The sequence below is a fragment of the Chiloscyllium plagiosum genome, unplaced genomic scaffold, assembly GCF_037043375.1.
Source record: "Chiloscyllium plagiosum isolate Xiang-an unplaced genomic scaffold, Cpla_swu_hap1 HiC_scaffold_48, whole genome shotgun sequence".
Taxonomy (NCBI): Eukaryota; Metazoa; Chordata; class Chondrichthyes; order Orectolobiformes; family Hemiscylliidae; genus Chiloscyllium; species Chiloscyllium plagiosum.
The window spans coordinates 28,334,238-28,359,788 of record NW_028270186.1 but is presented as its reverse complement, the minus strand read 5'-3'; positions in this window follow the sequence as shown (position 1 = coordinate 28,359,788).

The window sequence follows — 25,551 nt, the reverse complement described above, 5'->3', positions numbered from 1 at the left end:
GGTCATAGTCCAACAGTTTAATTGGAAGCATTAACTATTGGAGAGATGCTTCTTCATCAGGTAGTTGTGGAGTTCACAGTTGTAAGAAACAGAATTTATAGCAAAAGTTTGCAGTGCGATGTAATTGAAATTATATTTTGAAAAATACCTTGATTATTTGTTAAGTCTTCCATCTGTTAAGATGACTATGTTAGGTTCGCTTCTTTGTTATGTGATTCGCAAAACTTTCTTTTAATAGTTACATTCTTAGGTAAACTTTAACAATTAGTGTCAGTCCAGATAATATGTTGAAGTTGTTCGTTCCTGTGTGCTGTGTCCGTGCCATAATGTTTAGACTGACGCTAATCTAAAAAAAAAGATGCTGCAGGCAAGGATGCTTTGAGGCATGGTACATTGGTGAAATCGAGCAAAGGCTACAGCAACGGATGAATGGGCACTGCACATCTATCAACAGACAGGTGTGCCCCTTCCCGGTTGGAGAGCACATCAGTGGGCCAGAATATTCCACCTCGGCCTTTGGGGTGACAATCCACCAAGGCGGAATTCGGAGCAGGCAGCAGCTAAAAGTGCCCGAGCAGAAGCTGATAGCTAAGTTCGGTAACCAAGAGGATGACCTCAACCTGGACCTTGGGTTCATGTCACAGTACAGGTGATCCCATTGCACGATTTACACACAGAGTCCCTCCTACACACACACACAAACACGCACACACACACGCATATATATGTTTGTGGGGTGAATTTGTACTTGCACAGTTACATTGTACTTTGCTCAAAAACTACATGAATCCATGTCAGCCTCTGTTAAATCATTTATTAAAATTAGAATCAGTCTAAACATTATGGAAAAGACAGCAGCACAAGGGGGGCTGACACCAATTGTTCAAGTTCACCTGAGAATGTAACTTTAAAATAAAAAGTTTTGCGCTTTACAAATGAAAGAAGTGAAGTGAAGCTAACATGGTTATTCTAACAGATGGGAGACTTAGCAAACTATCATGGTAATTTTCAATGTATAATTTCAGTTACATCACACTGCAAATTTGTGCTGTAAATTCTGTGCTTTATAACAGTGTACTCCATAACCACCTGACGAATGAGCACCAGTCGGAAAGCTTGTACATCCAATTAAACCTGTTGGACTGTAATCTGGTGTTGTGTGATTTACAAATTTGCTCACCCCAGTCCAAAACCGGTATCTCCAAGTCATTCGATACCAGGCGTTCTGGTCACAGAGCTGGAAATGTGTTGCTGGAAAAGCGCAGCAGGTCAGGCAGCATCCAGGGAACAGGGGAATCGACGTTTCGGGCATAAGCCCTTCTTCAGGAATGAGGAAAGTTTGTCCAGCAGGCTAAGATAAAAGGTAGGGAGGAGGGACTTGGGGGAGGGGCGTCGGAAATGTGATAGGTGGAATGAGGTCAAGGTGAGGGTGAAAGGTCAGACTGGGATGGGGGCGGAGAGGTCGGGAAGAAGATTGCAGGTTAGGAACGCGGTGCTGAATTCGATGGATTTGACTGAGACAGGGAGGGGGGAGGGGAAATGAGGAAACTGGTGAAATCCGAGTTCATCCCTTGTGGTTGGAGGGTTCCGAGGCGGAAGATGAGGCGTTCTTCCTCTGTCACCCTTTCTCTCTGCCCCCTCTCACTCTGCCCCCACTCTCTCTGCCCCCCTCTCTGTCGCCCTCTCCCTGACCCCCTCTCTCTCCCCCACTCTATACCCCTCTCTCTGTCTCCCCCTCTCTCTGCACCCCCTCTCTGTCACCGTCTTTCTATCCCCCCTTCTCTCTGTTCCCCCTTTCTCTGTTCCCCCTCTCTCTGCCCCCCCTCTCTGTCCTCCCTCTCTCTGTCCCCCCTCTCACAGTCCCCTCTCTCTCCCGCTCTCTGACCACCTCTCTGTCACGCCCTCTCTCTGCCCCCCCTCTTTCTGTCCCCCTCTCTCTGTCCCCTCTCTCTCTCTCTGTCCCCTTCTCTCTATCCTCTTCTCACTGTCCCCTCTCTCTCTCTCCCGCTCTCTGTCCCCCTCTCTCTGTCCCCCTCTCTCTGTTCCCCCTCTCTCTGTTCCCCCTCTCTCTGTCCCTTTCTCTCCCACCTGCCTCTCTCTGTCCTCCTCTCTCTGCCCCCTTTCTCTGACACCCTCTCTTTCCCCCACTCTGTAACCCTCTCTTTGACCCACTCCCTCTGACCCCCTCTATCTTCCCCACTCTCTGTGCCCCACTCGCTGTCCCGCGCTCTCTGTCCCCCCTCTCTGTCTCACCCGCTCTCTGTCCACTATCTCTCTCTCTTTCCCGCCCTCTCTCTGTCCCCCCTCTCTTTCCCCCTCTCTCTCTGTCCCGCTCTCTGTGTCCCCTCTCTCTGTCCCCCCCTCTCTCTCTATCCCCCTCTCTCTCTGCCCCCTCTCTCTATTTTCCCCCTCTCTCTGGCCCCCAGCTCTCTGTCTCCCCCGCTCTCTGTCCCCTCTCTCTCTCTCTTTCCCGCCCTCTCTCTGCCCCCCCTCTCTTTCCTCCTCTCTCTCTGTCCCGCACTCTCTCTGTCCCCCTCTCTCTGTCCCCCTCGCTCTCTGTCCTCCCTCTCTGTACCCCTCTCTCTCTGTCCCCCTCTCTCTCTCTGTCCCCCTCTCTCTGCCCCGGTCTCTGTCCCCCTCTCTCTGTTGCCCTCTCTCTGCCCACTCTCTGTCCCCCCCTCTCTGCGCCCCTCACTCTCTCCCACTCTGTACCCCTCTCTCTGTCCCCCTCTCTCTCTGTCCCCCTCTATCTCTGTCCCCCTCTCCCTCTGTTCCCTCTCTCTCTGTCCCCCTCTCTCTGCACCCCCACTCTGGTCCCCCCCAACCCCCCTCTGTCCCCCTCTCTCTCTGTCCCTCTCTCTCTGTCCCCCTCTCTCTCTGTCCCCCTCTCTCTGTCCCCCTCTCTCTCTGTCCCCCTCTCTCTCCCACCTGCCTCACTCTGTCCTCCTCTCTCTGCCCCCCTTTCTCTGACACCCTCTCTTTCCCCCACTCTGTAACCCTCTCTCTGACCCACTCCCTCTGACCCCCTCTATCTTCCCCACTCTCTGTGCCCAACTCTCTGTCCCGCGCTCTCTGTCCCTCGCGCTCTGTCCCCCACTTTCTGTCCCCCTCTCTCTGTCCCCTCTCTCTCCCCCGCTCTCTGACCCCCTCTCTGTCGCCATCTCTCTCTGCCCCCTCTCTCACTGCCCCCTCTCTCTGTCCCCTTCTCACAGTCCCCTCTCTCTCCTGTTCTCTGACCACCTCTCTGTCACCCCCTCTCTCTTACCCCCTCTCTCTGTCCCCCTCTCTCTGTCACCCCCTCTCTCTGCCCCCCTCTCTCTGCCCCCTCTCTCTCTGCCCCCCTCTCTCTGTCCCCCTCTCTCTGTCTCCTCTCTCTCTCCCCCGCTCTCTGACCCCCTCTCTGTTGCCCTCTTTCTGCCCCCTATCTCTCTGCCCCCCCTCTGTCCCCCCTCTCTCTGCCCCCTCTCTCTGTCCCCCTCTCTCTGTCACCCCCTCTCTCTGCCCCCCTCTCTCTGCCCCCTCTCTCTCTGCCCCCTCTCTCTGTCCCCCTCTCTCTGTCTCCTCTCTCTCTCCGCCGCTCTTTGACCCCCTCTCTGTCACCCTCTCTCCCTGCCCCCTAACTCTCTGTCCCCTCTCTATCCCCATCTCACTGCCCCCTCTCTCTGTCTCCCGCTCTCTAACCCCTTCTCGGTCATCCTCTCTTTCTGCCCCCTCTCTCTGCCCCCTCTCTCTCTGCCCCCCCTCTCTCTGTCCCCCTCTCTCTCTGTCCCACCTCTCTCTCTGTCCCCCTCTCTCTGTCTCCCCTCTCTCTGTTCCCCTCTCTCTGCCCCCTCACTCTGTCCCCCCTCACTCTGTCGGCCACTCTCTGTCCCCTTCACTCTGTCTCCCTCTCTCTGTCCCCTCTCTTTCTCCCCCGCTCTTTGACACCGTCTCTGTCGCCCTCTCTCTCTGCCCCCTCTCTCACTGCCCCCTCTCTCTGTCCCCCTCTCACAGTCCCCTCTCTATCCCGCTCTCTGACCACCTCTCTGTCACCCCCTCTCTCTGCCCCCCTCTCTCTGTCCCCCTCTCTCTGTCACCCTCTCTCTGCCCCCTCTCTCTCTGCCCCCTCTCTCTGTCCCCCTCTCTCTGTCCCCTCCCTCTCTCCCCCGCTCTCTGACCCCCTCTCTGTTGCCCCCTTTCTGCCCCCTATCTCTCTGCCCCCCTCTCTGTCCCCCCTCTCTCTGTCCACCTCTCACTCTGTCCCCCTCTTTCTATCCCCTTCTCACTGTCCCCTCTCTCTCTCCCGCTCTCTGTCCCCCACTCTCTGTCCCCCTCTCTCTGTCCCTCTCTCTCTGTCCCCCCTCTGTCTGCCCCCCCCTCTGTTCCCCCTCTCTCTGTCCCCCCTCTCTCTGTGTACTCTCTCTCTCCCCGCTCTCTGACACCCTATCTGTCGCCCGCTCTCTCTGTCGCCCCTCTCTCTGTTGCCGTCTGTCTGTCCCCCTCTCTCTGCCCCCCTCTCTCTCTGTCCCCCTCTCTCTGCCCCCTCTCTCTCTGTCGCCCTCTCTCTGTCCCCATCTCTCTGCCCCCTCTCTCTCCCCCGCTCTCTGACGCCCTCTCTCTGCCCCCTCTCTCTCTGTCCCACTCTCTCCATTCGCCCACTCTCTGAACCCCCCTCTCTCCCCCACACTGTACCCCCCTCTCTCTCTCCCTCTGCCCCCTCTCTCTGTCACCGTCTCTCTACCCTCCTTCTCTCTGTCCCACCTTTCTCTTTTCCCCCTCTCTTTGCCCCCCTCTCTCTGTCCCACCTCTCTCTGTCCCCCCTCTCAGCCCCCTTCTCTCTCTGTCCCCCTCTCTCTCACTGACCCCCTCTCTTTCTAACCCCCTCTGACTCCCCCAATCTTTGTCCCCCTCTCTCTGTCGCCATCTCTCTGTCCCCCTCTCTCTCTGTCCCCTCTCTCTCTGTCCCCCTCTCTCTCTGTCCCCTCTCTCTCTGTCCCCTCTCTCTCTGTCCCCCTCTCTCTGTCCCCCTCTCTCTCTGTCCCCCTCTCTCTATCCCCCTCTCTCTGCCCCTCTCTCTCTCGCGCTCTCTGACCCCCTCTCTGTCACCCTTTCTCTCTGCCCCCTCTCTCTCTGCCCGCACTCTCTCTGCCCCCCTCTCTGCCCCCCCTCTCTGTCCCCCCTACTCTCTGTCCCCCTTTCTCTGACCCCCTCTCTCTCCCCCACTCTGTACCCCTCTCTCTGTCTCCCTCTCTCTGCACCCCCTCTCTGTCACTGTCTTTATATCCCCCTTCTCTCTGTTCCCCCTTTCTCTGTTCCCCCTCTCTCTGTTCCCCCTCTCTCTGTCCCTCCTCTCTCTGTCCCCCCTCTCTCTTTCCCCACTCTCTCTCTGACCTCCTATTTCTCCCCCACTCTCTGTCCCCCGCTTTCTGTTGCCCTCTCTCTGACCCCCACTCTCTCTGCCCCCCTCTCTCTCTCTGACCCCCTCTCTCTCTGACCCCCCCTCTATCTCCCCCGCTCCCTGTCCCCCCTCTCTCTGTTACGCTCTCTCGCTGTCGCCCTCTCTCTGTCGCCCTCTCTCTGACCCCCTCTCTCACACCCGCCTCTCCCTGTACCACCACACTGTCCCCCTCTCTCGCTGTCGTCCCTCTCTCTGTCGCCCTCTCTCTGACCCCCTCTCTCACACCCGACTCTCCCTGTACCACCTCACTGTCCCCCTCTCTCGCTGTCGTCCCTCTCTCTGTCGCCGTCTCTCTGTTCCTCCCTCTCTCACTACACCTCTCTCTCTCTGCCCCCTCTTTCACTGCCCCCTCTCTCTATCCCCCTCTCACAGTCACCTCTCTCTCCCGCTCTCTGACCACCTCTCTGTCACCCCCTCTCTCTGCCCCCGCGCTCTCTGCCCCCTCTCTCTGTCCCCCTCTCTCTGTTCCCTCTCTCTCTCCCCCGCTCTCTGACCCCCTCTCTGTTGTCCTCTTTCTGCCCCCTATCTCTCTGCCCCGTCTCTGTCCCCCTCTCTCTGTCCCCCTCTCTCTATGCCCTTCTCACTGTCCCCTCTCTCCCGATCTCTGTCCCCCTCTCTCTGTCCCCCTCTCCCTCTCTGTCCCCCTCTCTCTATGCCCTTCTCACTGTCCCCTCTCTCCCGCTCTCTGCCCCCTCTCTCTGTACCCCCTCTCTCTGTCCCCCTCTCTCTGTCCCCCCTCTCTCTGTTCCCCCCTCTCTCTGTTCCTCCTCTCTCTGTCCCCCATCTATCTGCCCCCTCTCTCTGTTCCCCCTCTCTCTGACCCCCATCTCTCTGTGTACTCTCACTCTCCCCGCTCTCTGACCCCCTCTCTGTCGCCCGCGCTCTCTGTCCACCCTCTCTCTGTCGCCGTCTCTCTGTCCCCCTCTCTCTGCCCCCTCTCTCTCTCTGCCCCCTCTCTCTGTCCCCCTCTCTCTCTGCCCCACATCTCTCTGCCCTCTCTCTGTCGCCCTCTCTCTGTCCTCATCTCTCTGTCCCCTCTCTCTCCCCCGCTCTCTGACCACCTCTCTGTCGCCCTCTCTCTTCCACCTCTCTCTCTGCCCCCCTCTCTGTCCCCCTCTCTCTCTGTCCCCCTCTCTCTCTCTATCCCCCACTCTCCCCATCCGCCCACTCTCTGTCCCCCTCTCTCTGACCCCCCTCTCTCACCCACACTGTACCCCTCTCTCTCTCTCCCTCCGCCCCCTCTCTCTGTCACCGTCTCTCTATCCCCCCTTCTCTCTGTCCCACCTTTCTCTGTTCCCCTTCTCTCTGTCCCCCCTCTCTCTGTCCCCCCTCTCTCTGAACCCTTCTCTCTCTGTCCTCCTCTCTCTCAGTCCCCCTCTCTCTGTCTCCTCTTTCTGCCCCCTTCTCTCTCTGTCCCCCTCTCTCTCACTGACCCCCTCTCTCTCTGACCCCCTCTATCTCCCCCACTCTCTGTCCCCCTCTCTCTGTCGCCGTCTCTCTGTCCCCCTCTCTCTCTGTCCCCTCTCTCTCTGTACCCCTCTATCTGTCCCCTCTCTCCCACGCTCTCTGACCCCCTCTCTCCACTGGTCTCTGACCCACTCTCTGTTGCCCTCTCTCTGCCTCCGCGCTCTCTGCCCCCCGACCCCACTCTCTGTTCCCCTCTCTCTGTTTCCCTCTCTCTGTTCTCCTCACTCTGCCCCCTCTCTCTCTGCCCCCACTCTCTCTGCCCCCCACTCTCTGTCCCCCTCTCTCTGACCCTCTCTCTCTCCCCCACTCTCTCTGTCCCCCTCTCTCTGTCCCCTCTCTCTCTCCCCCGCTCTCTGACCCCCTCTCTGTTGCCCTCTCTCTGACCCTCTCTCTCTCCCCCTCTCTCTCTGTCCCCCTCTCTCTGTCCCTCTCTCTCTCTGTCTCCCTCTCTCTGTCCGCTCTCTCTCTCCCCCGCTCTCTGACCTCCTCTCTGTTGCCCTCTCTCTGCCCCCACTCTCTTTGCCACCCGACCCCTCTCTCTGTCCCCCTCTCTCTCTGTCCCCCTCTCTCTGTCTCCCTCTCTCTGCCCGCCCACTCTGTCACCGTCTCTCTATCCCCCCTTCTCTCTGTTCCTCCTTTCTCTGTTCCCCCTCCTCTCTGTCCCCCTCTCTCTGTCCCCCTCTCTCTCTGTCCCCCTCTCTCTGTTGCCTCTTTCTGCCCCCTCTCTCTGTCCCCCTCTCTCTCTGTTCCCCTCCTCTGTCCCCCTCTCTCTCTCTCTGCCCCTCTCTCTCTGTCCCCCACTCTCTCTGTCTCCCCCCTCTGCCCCCTCTCTCTCTCTGCCCCTCTCTCTCTGTCCCCCTCTCTCTGTCCCCCTCTCTCTCAGTACCCTCTCTTTCTGTCCCCCTCTCTCTCTGTACCCTCTCTCTGTCCCCCTCTCTCTCTGCCCCCCCTCTCTCTGTCCCCCTCTCTCTCTGTCCCCCTCTCTCTCTGCCCCTCTCTCTCTGACCCCCTCTGTCTCTGACCCCCTCTCTCTCTGCCCCCCTCTCTCTCGGTACCCTCTCTTTCTGTCCTCCTCTCTCTCTGTACCCTCTCTCTGCCCCCCTCTCTCTCTGTACCCTCTCTCTGTCCCCCTCTCTCTTTGTCCCGCTCTCTCTGTTCCACCCCTCTCTGCCGCCCTCTCTGACCCCCCAATCTCTGTCCCACTCTCTCTCTCTGTCCCTCTCTCTCTACACCTCTCTCTCTGTCCCCTCTCTCTCTCTCTGTCCCCTCTCTCTCTGTCTCCCTCTCTCTCTGTCTCCCCTCTCTCTGTCTCCCCTCTCTCTGTCGCCCTCGCTCTCTGTCTCCCCCACTCTGTCCCCCCTCTCTGTCACCCTCTTTCTGCCCCCTCTCTGTCCCCCTCACTCTCTGTCCCCCTCTCTCTCTGCCCCCTCTATCTACTCCACTCTCTGTCCTCCACTCTCTTCCCCATCTCTCTGTCGCCCTCTTTCTGTCCCACTCTTTCTGACCCCGTCTCTCTCCCACTTGCCTCTCCCTCTGCCCCGCTATCTGCCCCCTCTCTCTGTCGCCCTCTCTCTGTCCCCCTCTGTCTCCTACCCGCTTCTCTCTATCCCCCCTCTTTGTCCCACTCTCTCTCTGTACCCCTCTCTCTGTTCCCTCTCTCTCTGTCCGCCTCTCTCTGCCATCCGCCTCTCTTTGACCCCCTCTCTCTCCCACCCGCCTCTCTCTCTGTCCCCCTCTTTCTCTCCGCCTCTCTCTCTGTACCCCTCTCTCTGCCCCCCTCTCTCTGTTCCCCTTTCTCTCTGGCCCCCTCTCTGTCACCCTTTCTCTGCCCCCTTGTCTCTGCCCCCCTATCTGTCCCCCTCTCTCTCTGTCACCCTCTCTCTCTCTGTCCCCCACTCTCTCCATCCCACCACTCTCTTTCTCCCTCTCTCCCCCCACTCTGTACCCCTCTCTGTCCCCCACTCTCTGTCCCCCTCTCTCTGTCCCCTCTATCTCCCCCTCTCTCTGTCCTCCTCTCTCTGTCCCCTATCTCTCTCCCCTGCTCTCTGACCCCCTCTCTGTTACCCTCTCTCTGCCCCCTTCTCTCTGCCCCCCTCTCTGTCCCCCTCTCTCTGTCTCCCACTCTCTCCTTCCCCACACTCTCTGTCCCCCTCTCTCTGACCCCCTCTCTCCCCTCCACTCTGTACCCTCTCTGTCCCCCACTCTCTGTCCCCCTCTCTCTGTCCCCTCGATCTTCCCCTCTCTCTGTCCCCCACTCTCTGTCCCCTCTATCTCCCCCTCTCTCTCTGTCCCCCTCTCTCTGTCCCCTCTCTCTGTCCCCCACTCTCTCCATCCCCCCACTCTCTGTCCCCCTCTCTCTGACCCCCTCTCTCTCCCACTCTGTACTCCCCTCTCTGTCCCCTTCTCTCTGTCCCCCTCTCTCTGTTGCCCTCTCTCTGCCCACTCTCTGTCCCCCTCTCTCTGACCCCCTCTCTCTCCCACTCTGTACCCCTCTCTCTGTCCCCTTCTCTCTGTCACCATCTCTTTGTCCTCCCTTCTCTCTGTCCCCTCTCTCTCTCTCCCCCACTCTCTCTTTCTCCCTCTCTCTGTCCCGTCGATCTCTCCCGCTCTCTGCCCCCCTCTGTCGGCCTCTCCCTGCTCCCTCTCTCTCTGCCCCCTCTCTCTCTGTCCCCCCTCTCTCTGTCCCCCACTCTCTCCATCCCCCACTCTCTGCACCCCACTCTCTGACCCCCCTCTCTCCCCCCCACTCTGCACCCCTCTCTCTGTCTCCCTCTATATCCCCTCTCTCTGTGCCCCTCTCTCTGTCACCCTCTCTCTGCCCCTTCACCCTCCCACCCGCCTCTCTCTTCCCCCTCTCACTGTCCCCCTCTCTCTCTGTCCCCCTCTCTCTCTGCCCTCCTCTGTCTCTGTCCCCCTCTCTCTCTGTCACCCTCTCTCTGTCGCCATCTCTCTGTCCCCCTCTCTCTCTGTCACCCTCTCTCTGTCGCCATCTCTCTGACCCCCTCTCTCTCTGTCCCCCTCTCTCTCTGACCCCCTCTCTCCCTGACCCCCCTCTATCTCCCCCAATCTCGGTGTCCCTCTCTCTGTCCCCCTTTCTCTGACACCCTCTATCTCCCCCACTCTCTGTGCCCCTCTCTCTGTCGCCCTCTCTCTGTTCCCTTCTCTCTGTCCCCCCTCTCTCTGACCCCTCTCCCATTATGTCCTCCCCTATTTCTCTCTCTCCCTCCCTCACCTTATCTCTCCCTTCCCTCTCTCTCTCCCTCTGTCTCTCCCTGCTCCTTCGCTCTCTCTCCATCTTCTCTCACTCTCGATCCCCCTCCCTCGGTGTCTCTCTCTCTCCCCACCTCCCTCCGTTTCTCTCTGACTCAATCTCTCTCCCTCCTGTCCTGCCTTTCCTCTCTCTCTGATACAATCTGTCTCCCTGGTCCTTCCCTCTCCCTCTAACCTCGAGACTGGGTGTTTGTGGTGAGGCTGCGTGTGGGGGTGAGATGATTGAGAGATGTGGGAAGTGGGGAAATTGGGGTAGAGACGGAATTGCGGGAGGGAGACAGAGACGGCAGGAGAGAGAGAGTGAGGGTGAGGGGGAGAGAGAAGAATGGAGGCAGGTGGAGAAACTCATGTTGGGGGTGTGAGAGAGAGAGGGGGAGAGTGAGGCAGAAAGAATAGTGGAGGCAGGTGGAGAATCCGGGGTTGGTGGGGGGTGTCTGAGAGGGGACCAGAGAGAGTGAAAGGGAGAGGAGGTGAGAGAGAGACAGTGTGCAGAAAGAGAGAGAGAGGGAGAGAATTGAGGAGGAAGAGTGGGGGAGAGGAAATGGTGAGGCCAGGTTGGAGGAGGGGGGTTGTCAGAGGGAGTTAAACCCAGCTCCTGAGCTCAGGGCCCGGTGCCCTCCCCTTCCCTGAGGACCAGGACTTGGGGCTGAGTCTGTCTCTCTCCAGCTCAGCTTCTCCAACACAAAGACACACAACAACATCGGTAACTCTGCTGCTCGGCACGCTTTAATCAACATTTTTATTGGTTACAAATGGAAATGATGGATACAGTCAGTGGGATGGTGCCTTTTCTCACTGGCCCCTGAGTTGTGAGAAACATTGAAATGTGTCCCTGTAACCCCCCTGTGGGATAAGGATGGACAAACCAGCGCTACCCTCAGTCTGTTACCATCGCGACAGGCTGCTCCATCGCTGAAACACTGAACTGAAATGAGAAAATCCCGGATGGATTGATTAATCAGGGAATTTGATGGATGGATGGATTTGGGTGAAGGGATATTTCAGCACATTTTTCAGCTGCTGCCTGAACTTAGCCTGGGTCACGGCATAAATCGCGGTGTTTGTGCAGCAACTGAGGAGCCCCAATTCCTGCACAAACCAATGGAGATACAGAGGGGTATCCACAATCAACCACATCCTTCTCCATATAGAATACAGCATGAACGTTGACCATAACAGGATGAAATTGGCCGAGATCACAAACAGTAAAAGGATGGATTTTTTTTGGTTTCTCATTTCAGTGTCAGACTGAGCGTCCCCATTGGTGTGAGCGCGGAGTCTCCTGCGGGCTCTGCTGGTCACTACAATGTGTCTGACGGTGAGAACATTGAGCAGCAGAATCAGGAGAAATGGGACACACGGGGTTAGAATGTGGTGGAGGGACTCGATTGTGACCCAGACAATGGAGTATAGACCAGCGGCTGTTACATCACAAAACCAGGGGCGGTTCACCAGCCAATACCGAGCCGTGAGCATAAAATACCAGGAAATGTCCTTTAAACAGCTCAGCACAGTCACTGCTCCCAGAACCACAGCCGCCGTCTTCTCACTGCAATATTTACTTTTCAGCTTCTGGCAACAAATGGCCACAAACCGATCAAAGGTGAAGGTGACGGTGAACCAGACAGAGCAGTCAGTGACTGCATAAAGCAGGACGGCGTGGATATTACACACGGGGACGGAGTCCCTCAGGAAATAAAACTGTTCCCGATAAACAGTGGGAATGTGTCTCAGGATCAGGTCGAGGATAATGACCAGGAGATCTGCCGCTGCCATGGCCCCCAGGTAACGCCTGACACATGGAGACAATCCACAATCTTTATAAAGCAGGACATAGATGGTCACTACGTTAACTGTGAGGAAGGAAAACAAACCCATTATCCATCAGCCTGGAGGCAAAGGGACCCGTTTGATCGGGGACCCAGTGAGATTTTCAAATGTGTCCCTGTATTCAGGGATTTATTAAAATAACTGGAGCTGGAATAACAATTGGGAAGGTCGGAATTACTGACAAAAATGTGACATAAACCACAAGAAACCCTCCCTCCCCAAACACACAGAGACACATCCATAAGGTCAGATGGTTTCTAGAACATTCCCACACACTTGATCACTCGAGAGCAGACACAGGTCACTCCTTCCCAGTTCCTAATACGGAGGGTGGAAACGTAGCTGTCCTGAAGGATTATCTCCCAGTTTCCTGAAGACAAATGGAGTTTGGCAATTCCTGTATTTCGGTCTAAGTTGTGTTCGATTCTGTGTCGGGAAGAAATGTAAACGCAGGGAAAACGTATTCACCCCTTTAACTGCCTGAGGGACCTTCGGAACAGTGTCTCCTTCTCCCTGGAACGGGATTTCTTCCCTCGGGATCTTTTTGATTGTTCAATTCACTGACGTCCGGCCGTTCACAAACAATGTCAGGGACAGAACGTTCCGGGAAATGTCAGTTATAGAATGTCGGGGACAGAACGTTCCGGGGAATATCAGTTATAGAATGTCGGGGACAGAACGTTCCGGGGAATGTCAGTTATAGAATGTCAGGGACAGAACGTTCCGGGGAATGTCAGTTATAGAAGGTCGGGGACAGAACATTCTGGGGAATGACAGTTATAGAATGTCGGGGACAGAACGTTCCGGGGAATGTCAGTTATAGAATGTCAGGGACAGAACGTTCCGAGGAATGTCAGTTATAGAATGTCAGGGGCAGAACATTCCGGGGAACCCCTTGACTTGTCCATCCCTTTTCCCCACTACCCACCCCACCAACATGATGCACTGTGCCTGGGTACACTGTAACATTAATGGGGTGAGAGACCGAGGGTCCAATCTCAGGAATGGGAACTAAAGGCATTGCCAGATCAGCTGAAATGGTTAGATATACCACATTCTCAATCCACCTCACAGAACCAGCCCAGACACCATACACCCAGAGGAGATATCTGTTCACCGTGGAACACTGTGTAGACCAGGCCAGTGTCCTGCTCAGTACAAACCAGCAATCTGTCCAGATTCATCCATTGCACTGGTCAATACAATCCAGCGATCTGTCCAGAGTGGAACACTGCGCAGACCACAGCAGTGCATTGATCTATAAACCCTGACCATATGTCTGTCCATCACTGGGAGCTGTGAAGACACTAATGTGTGAACCTGAAACATCATTGCAGTATCTATAAACCTCAACCAGAATGACTGACCAGCACAGCGACCTGTGCAGTGATCACCCGTGAATTAATTTGCAAACCTGGAGCAGTTACCCTCCCAACATGTAGGACTGTGTACCCCATCCCAGGGCATTGATCTGCAACGCAGGAGCACTTACACTCACAGCATGTATGACTGTTTACAGAACCCCAGTGCATTGATCTGTAAACCAGGAGCAGTTACCCTCCCAGCATGTAGGACTGTGTACCCCAAACCAGGGCATTCATCTGTAACCCAGGAGCAGTTACCCTCCCAGCATGTAGGGCTGTGTACACCAAACCAGGGCATTGATCTGTAACCCAGGGGCAGTTACCCTCCCAGCATGTAGGACTGTGTACCCCACCCCAGTGCATTGATCTGAAAACCAGGAGCAGTTACCCTCCCGGCATGTAGGGCTGTGTACACCAAACCAGGGCATTGATCTGTAACCCAGGGGCAGTTACCCTCTCAGCATGTAGGTCTGTGTACACCAAACCAGGGCATTGATCTGTAACCCAGGGGCAGTTATCCTCTCAGCATGTAGGAGTGTGTACTCCACCCCAGTGCATTGATTTGTAAACAAGCAGCAGTTAGCCTCCCAGCACGTAGGACGTTGCACCCGACCCCAGCACAATTATCACAAAACCAAGAGTAGTTACCCTCCCAGCATGTAGGAGTGTGCACACCACCCCACTGCATTGTTCTGTAAACCAGGAACAGTTACACTCCCAGAATGTAGGACTGTGTACCCCACCCCAGTACATTGATCTGTAAACTAGGAGAAGTTACCCTCCCAGCATGTAGGACAGTGTACACTACCCTAGTGCATTGCTCAGTAACACTGTGTTAGATCCCTGCCCAGCGTGGGGAAACTTGGAGCCCATGCTGAAAGTGACAGGGTTTGAACATCACTGCTACAGAGAGATGGAGGGTGATTCAGTTTAAATACCACCACATGGGAGGGGTTTGGGAAATAGACAGAGATGGGGGATACTGAGAGACAGTGTCAAGGAAGGATATGTTCCCAGGTTGCAGAATGCTGAAGTGTAGACACTTCGATAGCATCCTGTAACATGAGCCAGTCTTCCCAGGAAAGATGGGGAAAAGGGATATTGGTGTGAGGTCAGCTGCTGTGTGGTTTTGAACTTACGTTCATGTAATTTTGATAAGTGTCTTTTTGAAACAGTATATTGCTGTAGAGTTGGGTTAGGGTAATAAGCAGTTAAGAGAAATGGGGTCTCAGAGTTGTGAATAGTTGATGTAAAATGTTCAGTTTCAGAGTTAAAATAATCAATTGATGGTTTTATTTAAACAGTGGAATTTGGGAGTTCTCTGTCACTCATATTTTAACAGTTTACAAGGCAAATTGAGCATTTCTTTATGTTTAGTTTAAATTACCAGATGAGACCAAAGCCGGGTCCTAACAATTCCTGTGTGTGTATCTGTGTGTCTCTGTGTGGGGCAGGTCTGGCAGGCTCTGTGGTTCTTAAAGTGATACAATGCCACCCTCTGCTGGCCTACCCACGCCACTGCACAGACATTGGCAAAGGGTGAAAACCAACAGGGATTCATTCAGAGAGGGGGAGGGAGAGGGCAGCTGCTCACAGCACCATCCAAATTGATGTCTTATCCATGGACTGATCTAAATGTCCTTCAAACATTGTAACTGTCCCCGCTTTCACCACTTCCTCTGGAAGTTCATTCCACACCCAAGCCAGATTCTGTCTAACACAATTACCTCTCATGACTTTTGTAAATCTTTTTCCTCGCACCTTAAAATATCCCTCAGTTTTGAACCCCCAATTCTAGGGAAAAGACATCAGCTCTTTAGCTTATCTGTACCCTTCATTATTTTATAAACCTGTGTAAAGTTACCGCAGAATCTCATATTCTTCAGTGAAAAAAGTCTCAGCCTATCCAGCCTCTCCTTATAGCTCAATCCCTCCTTTCCCAGCAACATCCAGGTTAATCTCTTCTGAATCCTCTCCAGCTTAATAATACAAACGTCAGTAATATCAAATATTGATTAGTCAAGGCATTTTCTAATGGTACGGGGAGTCCAAAACGAGAGGACATAGGTTTAAGGTGAGAGGGGAAACATTTAAAAGTGACCTAAGGGGCAGCTTTTTCACCCAGAGGGTGGTGTGCCGATGGAATGAGGGGCAGGATGATCAGACTGGACACAGTATTCCAGAAGGGGTCTCACCAATGAACTGTACAACCACAACATGACGTTCAAATTCCGATAATCAAAGGTATGACATATGAAGACAAGTGTTTTAAACACCTTCTTAACCACACTATCTATATAAGATGCAAATTTTAAAGAATTGAACCTGACGGCCTAGGTCTCTGTCCGACCACACTGCCAAAGGCTCTACTTTTAATTGTATAGGTCCTGTTCTTGTTTGATTTACCAAATCCAATACCTCGCATTCATCTAAACTAAACTCCATCTGCCACCCCTCAGCCCAGTGTGTGATATTACTGCCACCTCACCCGCCCCCTTCAATTTTAAAATGCCCATCACTCTCCAGCATGCCTACACTCTCCGGCCTTGATTTTCACAAAGACCCTGAGCTTGGTTTGCCTTGTGTGGTTGGGGGAGGAGGGACAGATTGCAGGCACAGTCAGTGGGGAGGAGAGGCTGGACAGTAATCAGCGGCTTGGTATCATTTCATGGTTTTAGGAAGAGGGCAGTCGCACGTTAGAGGTGGGTAAGTGTGATCGGTGTTTTGGAGTCAGAAATTAAGCTCTTCCTTCGTCTCTGGTGTTCAGTAATAAATATCTATTTGAGACCCTTCATTGGGCAGAGTGTGTCTGCAGGATTTCTTTCCTTAATATTGCAGACTACAGATAATAACAATTAAAGATGTTTATAATTAATTTCGATAGCATAGCAAGTACACTCAATATCTGACAGTTGAGACAAATATCTTGCATTTGTTTAATAATACAAAGTGTTTTTTTTGTAGTTCAGTAATGGTAACCTAATTATAATAAATCACACCAAGCTGAAAGCGGGCACTTAAAATATGACCAAAATATGGGTATGGTAGTTGTAGTGGATTATGTCCCTGTCTCTGCGCCAGAACTCTGGATTTGATTCCAATTCCCGAACTTGTGTGGTAGTGCTCCTAGCTCAGGAATAGAAGGCCTGGATTCAAGTCCTGCCTGTTGCAGAGGTATGTCACATCATGTCAGAACAGGCTGATGAACAACACACAGGAGAATAATGTTACAGCTTTATGGGTATTGCTGAGTGATGCTAATAACAGAATGTGAGAACATCAGAAACAGAGGCAGGTCATTCATCCCCCAAGCCTGCCTTGCCCTTCACTAAGATCATGACTGATCTGCTCCTGGCCTCAAATCCTCTTTCATACCCAATTCTTCATAGCCCTCAATTCTCTGACAGGTCAATATACATCTATTTTCTCTTCAAATACTTTCAGTCATCTAGCTCCCCGAACACTCTTGAGAAGAGAAATCCTGACATTCAATACCACTTGTTTGAAGAAAACATTTGCTGCTCCTATATCATGATCAATTGATATGAACAAAAGAGGTTGGCTCAAGGGTTCAGGAAAAGATGACTGGCCCTGATATCAAGGCAGTGGTTAACTCTGTTTACATCAAGGAGCATAGCAAACCTGGACTTAATGGGAATCAGAGTAAACTCTCCAGTTTTTGGAGGCAAACAATGGAAGATGTTCATAATCTCAGACCTGGGTCACCTCTGTGGGAGATCCTCAGGGTAATTTCCTCTTCACAAACAGCTTCAGCTGCTTCATCAATATCTCTCCGCTCCCAACCATAAGATCAGAATGTTGGGATGGTCACTGAAGATTCCACAATGTTCAAAGCGTTTTGTCCCCCGTCAGCTCCTGAACTGGCCTGTGTCCATGTGCAGCAAGACCCAAACACCACTCAGGTTTTTTTTCTGTTAAAGTGTCTGTAACATTCATGTAGCAGCACTGCCGGACACTGCACATTGCCACAGTAAAATAGAGTTCATTCAGCAGCTCACACTGGTTTCACAGGAATATGAGGAAGTCGTTCAGCCCGTTGACACTATTGGAGAAGAACAGTGACAGCCCATTCGGTGCCTGCAGCCTATTACTCAGGAAGGGAAGGATTATAGTGTGATGGACCACATCAGAGCTCCTCGAAAATATTTGAAGGCGGTAGCCTTGACTCTAATGTTTTCATATTTTAAAGGAAATGTAAACTGTCTGTTTCAGATGCAATGTGACAGGTCAAACTACTCGGTATGAAGCAAAACACCATTTATTTTAACACGGAAGATAAAATGAAACCAAAGAAAAGGGAATTTAGAGTAACTTAATTTTATTGGACAAGTTAACAGAATACTAGATCCAGGAACTATTACTGATGAACTGTTCCAATATAGGAAATCGCATAAAAACAGCCCTCGACAAAAAGGAATATTCAGACACAGAATGTCACAAACATTTCTCCAATCCAGGAATTAAAATCAGCATCAAGAGAAATTTCAGAGAGAGTAGCAGCCAGGAAACATTCACTGAAGCTTCCAACTCTGTGGAGACCCCAGTAGTTTCTGATGTTGCCGAGAAACCAAAACCCAGAGATCCTAATCTGTGAGAGCTGGCCACACCCATTCAAGCTGCATTAAAATAAACACAAGGCCTCCCTCGCTGTTTACTCAAGTGGTCATAACTAACCAGCTAGATAACGATCGTTCAATCTCTCTCTTAAAAGAAACCAGGACAAAATAAGGTCTTAATGCTACAGCATCATCACACTTGTCAGCACATCGATCTGTCAAACAGGAACCGGGGTAACTCAGTTAGGCCCTTGGCCCTGTCCAATTGGACGAGGAAGGAGCCAGTCAGTCCGTTGAGTCACTGACACAGCAATAGGATGAGGCCATTCAACCCCTTGAGTCAATTACGCAGGAACAAGAGGAAGCCATTCAGCCCCTTGAGCCACTTATACAGGAACAGGAGGAGGCCATTCCCTGTCAATGCACTTACACAGGGACAGAATGAGATAATTGATGCTGATTCCTGATGAACGGCTTATGCCCAAAATATCAATTCTCCTGTTTCTTGGATACTGCCTGACCTGCTGTGCTTTTCCAGCAATCCACTCTCTACTCTGATCTCCAGCATCGGCAGACCTCACTGTCTCCTAAGTGATGCTCTAACATGATGAACAAATGGAGCAGAGGCTGCACAGATGGACTGCTCCACGTTGTTCCTCCTGGCCCCGTTGCTCATGACACACACGTGGGACTTTAATGTGGTTTTCTAGTGTTGAGGAGGGAAGCCATATGTCTTGTGTGAAGTCTCAAGAAGGCATCTTTCATCTCCGAGAAGCCAGCCTGGTGTTCTCTATGTAGGGTGGAAGCCGATGGGAATGGCTACCTGTTTCAGATGGAAGGTATTGTGGCTGCTGTTGGGGATTGTGAGCAACATGCATTCAGTACGTTCACACGCCGACTGCACAATAACGTGGGGAGAGTTAATTTAGGCCTAGAAACTTTGAGGAAAGTCACGTTAGACTGATGAATGTACTCTCTAAGTTCAAATAATGCTGATCTTGCTCATGTTGATCTTGTCTAGTGCACGTACTGTTCAGTGTAACATGTATGCCTTACTCTGTCCAAGCCTATTTCCACCCTATGATTTATCTGGCCATGCTTACTATGATCTGCCTCCATTGCTCTTAATAAAGTGTTTCTCTGTACTGAGGTACACGTGACCATAAATCAAACCAATCAACCCTGGGTAAAGTATGGAATTTCTCCATGACTCTTTGCAAATAAGTGATCGCTGCCACTCCTTGTGTTTCAGTATCACCATTTATTCATCTTTCACAGTTCTACAGATTAAACACTCAGCTTCTTCACTCTATCCTCATGTTACCATCATCCGTGTCTGTGGGAAGAAGATCATTCCTTACAAAGGAGATCAAATCTGTAGAGAGTGCCTCAAACGCTCTCTCAGCAAAGCTCTACAACAGCAGGAATATGGCTTTACTTATGTATTCAAATCATTTTACAATGAAGGACAGCATACCATTGACTGCACACATTACTTACAGAGGGTTTGATTCGGAGCAGTCAGCATAGACTTATGAGTGGGCGATCATGCTTCCCAAATTTGTTAGAGTTCTTTGATGAAGTGACCAGGAAGGTTGATGAGGTCAGAGCGGTAGATGTAGTCTCTATGCATTTCAGTAAGGCCTTTGATAAGTTTTCACATGGCAGGCTGCTCAGGAAGGTTACATCACATGGAATGCTGGGGGGACTGACAAATTGGATACACAGTTGGCTTGATGGTAGGAAGCAGAGGGTTTAGTGGAAGGATGCTTGTCAGACTGGAGGCTGGGTCCATAGCTGTTTGTTATCTATGATTTGGTTGAGAATGTACAAGGCAGGATTAGTACGTTTGCAGATAACACTAAAATAAGTGGGAGCATGATCAGTGAGGAAGTTTATCAGAAATTGCAGCAGGACCTTAATCAGGTGGGGAAGTGGGCCGAGAAACGACAAATGGAATTTAATATAGATGTGTGAGGTCTTGCATTTTGGAAACTCAAATCAAGGTAGGAGTTTCACGGTGAATGGGAGGGTCTTAAGGGGTGTAGTGGGCAGAGAGACCTTGGTGTTCAGGTGCACAAGGTTCTCTAAGAGTGGAGTCATAGGTAAACAGGGCAGTGAAGAAGGCTTTTGGCACATTGGCCTTCATCAGGCAGGATATTAAGTATAGAAGTTGGGAATTTATGTTGCAGTTACGCAGGACTTGGGGAAGGCCGCACTTGGAGTATTGTGCTCAGTTTTGTCACCTTGCTATAGGGAGGATGTTATTAAATTAGAAAGAGTGCAGAAGAAATTCAGAAAGACGTGTTGCCAGGAACCAATGGTCTGAGTTATAGGGTGAGTTTGGACAAGCTAGGACATTTTCTTTAGCTTGTAGGAGAATGAGGGAGTCCTTACAGAGCTGGATAAGATCACGAGGGGTAACGATAGTGCTAATGCTCTCTTTCTCTTTCCAAGATGTAGAGAATCGAGGATTAGATGGGATCAGTTTAAGGTTAAAGGGGAAGAAATAAAAGGGAACCTGAGGGGCCACTTCGTTACACAGAGCCTGGTACGTGGATGAGCTGCCAGCAGATGTGGTTGAGGGGGGTACATTAACAACATTTCAAAAGCATTTGGATAAATATGTAGATAAGAAAGGACTGGAAGGATATGGGCCAACTGCAGGGAAATGGAGTGAGCGTGGGTGGACCTTTACAAGGTGGAGTCGAACCTCTCTGTTAATTGAAACCAAACATCCAGAAAAGATCGCCTCAGCTCATAATCTGTTAAAATACGAGTGACACAGATCTCCTACATTCCACTATTTAAACAACAAATAACAAGTTAGTATCTTAACTTTAATAGTGAATACTAAACAAAAACTATTCACCAATACAAGCCCCTCTTTTCTTAGCTACTTACTATCTGACTCCAACTCTGTAAAAAATGCTAGTCCAACAACCCACATATTAAACATTACAATCTCAAGACCACACAGAATCCACCTTCCCCGCTGTGTTCACTCTTCTAGCTACTGATTTCCCTCGGTCTTGTTTTTGTTCATTGCAAGTAGCTTTTACATGGACAAGCATCTTTGATAGAAGGTGTTTGAGATGGCCAGTTAGCACTCCTGCTCTACAGCAGTTACTCTGCTGTTGGATGGCAGTGGCTCTCCCTCTAGTGTTCAAAATGCTGGGCTTATATACTCCCCATGATATAATCATTCTCATAATTTGATTGCTTTCCAGGTGTCTAAACAATAATATTCAAATTCCGTTGGCTTCTGGTATCCTGAGCGTTATTTAAACTCTTTGGTTGTATTTGAATTGTTTCCAAAGCTATTGTCTGTCATATTGTTGGAGGAAAAAGTTATGGCATCAGACCCAGCATTTGGAAATATTGCTCTGTTGTATGTGCACTGTACAAAGGACCACAGCACACAGGAATTGCCAAAATATTGAGGGAAGTATATCTACTTCTTTCGATAATATAGTTTTCTCATTTTCCACATCTCCATATCTATATCCTCTCTCTCTCTCGTACTCCCTTTATATCTAGTTAAGAAATCCACCAGTCCTTCTTCGTTGCCCATCTTTCAAAACTCTTTCTTTCAGTTTATACGCAATGCATTCTTCAAGATGTAATGTGGTTATAATTAAGCAATGTAACTACAAAGACATGCTGGAGGAGCTGGCCAGGGTTAATTGGAAGGGGAGCTGAGCAGGAAAGACCATGGAGCAGCAATAGCAGACGATTGTGGGGATAATTCGGAAGATAATACTAGAAATGCAACCTCAAGAAGATGAAACATACTCATGGGAGAACAAGGCAGCCGTGAGTGAAAAGGCATCAAACCACAAGAGAAAACATACAATGTGGTGAAGATGATTGGGAATCCAGAGAATTCATTGGCTCTGAAACTACATAAGGCTGGCATCACTGACACTACAGAGCTCTTAATCATGGTCAGGGAGAGAAACAGAGGAAACACATCCACTTTAAAGACAGAAGATGGCATTTCTCAAGAAAAAAGATTCAGGTGAACTAAATATTTGAATTCAGATCAGTTAAATGCTTTTGCAGAATGTTTCAGATTGGAAGCAAGACTCAGGGAGACAGACCCTTAGCAGAATGAGAGTTTGAAAATGGAAGTATTTCCACATCAGAAACCAGGTTAGGTCACTGAGTGCAGGGCTGATGGGTGAATGGGTCTCAGTGAGAATTGGGGAACAGACAGCAGAATTGCATTCCAGATATTGCAGCTCGAAACTGCGTATTCATGTAGTGCTGTAGACCACAGCCACGGGAGAAACAGAACAGCATTCAACCACAACCTGCAACTTTTTGCCAGGATGACACCTCAGTCTGCCATTACCATCAACACCATCTATGGCTCAGTGACGAGTGTGGGTGAACATGTCAGAGTCAGATTCACATGAACTTTAACCTGTTGCTAACTCATTAAAGCTACCGGACTTGACCAACAGATCTGATCGAAGACCTGCAGTCCTGTCACATTCAGTCATAAATGGTGATGGACGATTAAACAAATAACTGGAGGAGAGGGCTCCACAAACATCCCCATCCTAAATAATGGAACAGACCTGCACATCAATGTAAAAGAGAAGGATGTTTTATCTGCACCATCCTCTGCCAGAAGTGTTGAATCGATGATACACCTCACCCTCATCATGATGCCCACAAAATAACAGATGCCAGTCTTCAACTAATTCGATTTGCTGCATGTGAGAGGAAGAAACAATATACGACAAAGGCAATGGGTTCTGACCCCATTCCTGCAACAGGACTGAAGCCTTGTGCTACACAACAAGCCGTGTCCCTTGGGAAGCTGTTTCAGTCCAATTCCAACTCTAACATCTCCCTGGCAATGTCGATAATTGCTCAGCTATGTCCAGTCCCCTAAGAGGGGAATAATTACAATCTGACCAATTATCACCCCCTCAGTCCCATCACCACAAATTGGTGGGAGTTCTTTTTGATAGAGCACAGAAATACCCTGCGCAGTGTGGTTTCCGACAGGTCCCCATGTGGAGATAGTGATGTGGAAATGTTACTGGATTACTAATCTAGACCAGGCTAATGCTCTGGCAGCGGGTTGTAGGGGGTGGTGTAATTTTTAAATCATTAACTGCTGTAGTAAGCACATAGTAAGTACAAAGCCACCATTTTAGTCTTCTCTACCTTGTAGTAAGCACGAGCAGACACTCCCCCAGATTTTCATGAATGGAACAATGGAAACAGCTTTCCTCGTGGCTGAGGGACCGCCCACAACCACGGCTGTACGTCATCATCCATATAAGGGAGAAGCGGGGAACTCGAACACTGATTGGCTGGGTGAATAACCAAATAATCTCATCCATCAGGAGGACAGTGGGAAACTTTAACACTCATTGGCTGAGACAGTAGAAGGCCCAGCCCACTCCTACATGTATATAACGTGCGGGGATTACAATCTGTGTGTGTGCCTCGTGGGAAGCCATTGAGGTAACACCCGGTTCTGCAGAATTGAATAAATAGTTTTGGACGAACTCCTCCGTGTCTTTGTTCTTGGGAAGGGAAGCAGAGTGCCTGATGGGGGGGTCGCAGAGTCCCCTATCTTGCACAATTGGGGGCTCTTCCGGGATGCAGTAATTATTGCCGGGGCTCTCTTCGGCTCGTGGATCAAGTCTGATACAAAAAGACGCGTCTGGTATATATTTATACTGCTCACTGGATCGGCTTGGTCCGTCAGCCGTCGACCAAGAGAGTGACCCGGCTCATTAAAATAATTTTGGATCCCGAGAAAAGGAACACACGGACGAGTGTTGGGACGACCGGTTAGTGACTATACGCGGGGGTACACACATTTAAAAAGGCCAGACAACTTCGTGCACGAATCAAGGTGAGAGAGTTTCTTTTTGTTCTTCCTTGTTGGCCGCGTGGTTTTGACGGTCATCTGTGAGAACGCCTTAAGCGTTTAAGACCAGGACCGAAGATAGACCATGGGAAATTGTGGTTTTGACGGTTATCTGTGAAAATGCTTTAGGCGTTTAAGACCAGGACCGAAGATAGACCATGGGAAATCAGACATTTAGGTCCACTAAGGACAAGTCAGGGAGGACTGTAAATGGAAAAGAAATAACCCCCGATAGTCCACTAGGTCGGAAATTGAGTTTATGGACGGAAAGCAGTAGGACAAAGGACTTAAAGTAAGAGACCATGATAAAATATTGTTGTTTTATATGGACCAAAGAACCTATCCGCGCCCCCTCGGTAGTTTGGCCCGAGTATGGGTCTGATGAAGACTGGGTGTGTCAACTCCTAAATATATATATGTTAACAGAAAACAACCGTTTGACTCAGAAGAGAGCAAATACGCCGCCGCCTGGTTGGCGAGTGACTGCGGGGACCCCACGAGTCTCTATCCTCTGATTCCCCAAACAGACCCGAGAAAGCCCCAGAAGTCTTGGGACGTCCTCACCGACGGTTTGCCCCCTTCTGCCCGTCCCCGTATGTACAACCCAAGCACGGCCAGGCGTCCAGCGCGGACCTCCCTCCTGCGTCGGATAATCCCGGTTCCCGGCAGGTCATGCTCAGTGAGGGAGAGCCTGCTGGGGGGGACACAGGAGGGGAAGAAGAGCCCACCCCAGGCATTAGGAGATCAGCCCGAATTGAGATGCGGAGAGATCAAGAAGAGAGATTGGGTGCTGAGAGGGTTAACAATGTTGAACAGATGAACCCTTTACGAGAGGTGCCGTTTGGGAACGAACGGACCGGATACGTAGTACAACCTTTAAATTCTGGGGATATCCGACAACTCCGTAATGAACTACCCCGTCTACTGGACGACTCCGTCAGTGTGGGAACACAATTAGATCAATTTCTGGGGCCCAGTATATACACATGGGCCGAATTGCAGGCCATGATGAGAATACTATTTAATTACGATGAAATTGTCATGATCCGGAATAGTGCAATGGCCATTTGGGATAGGGAGCATCAGGACGGCCCTCAGCGTGGAGAGCAGAAGTACCCCTTAGAGGACCCACGGTGGGATCATAATGACGAGGGGGGACGGGTCCTCTCGGGTGATAGATGGGAAAAGGCACAACGGTTATGCAGTCATTAGTGAGACTGGCTGGGAATTAGTGGAAAGTGGACCCTACCCGATGGCGGCCAGCTACTAAATCGACCGTTGACGCGGGACATTATTGCCCGTCTACACCAAGGGGGTCACTGGGGCACACAGGCACTGTGCGATGCCTTCCTGCGCCGATATGCTCACCCTGGTCTGTACACGGTAGCCAAGCAGGTCACGGGAGATTGCATAACGTGCCGAAAAATTAACAAAAGGGTGCTGCGGCAGCATGCAATACAAGGGGGTAGGAGTCCGGCCTATAGGCCGTTTGAGTATGTCCAGGTAGATTACACTGAGCTCCCCCCCATAGGTCGCCTGAAGTATCTATTAGTAATAGTAGATCACCTGACAGGATGGGTGGAAGCCTTCCCTACTGCCACGGCAACGGCAACCCAGGTTAGCAAAATTCTACTCGAACAAATCATCCCACGGTTTGGGCTGCCCCGCGCTATTGACTCTGACCTGGGGAGTCACTTCACCTCGACC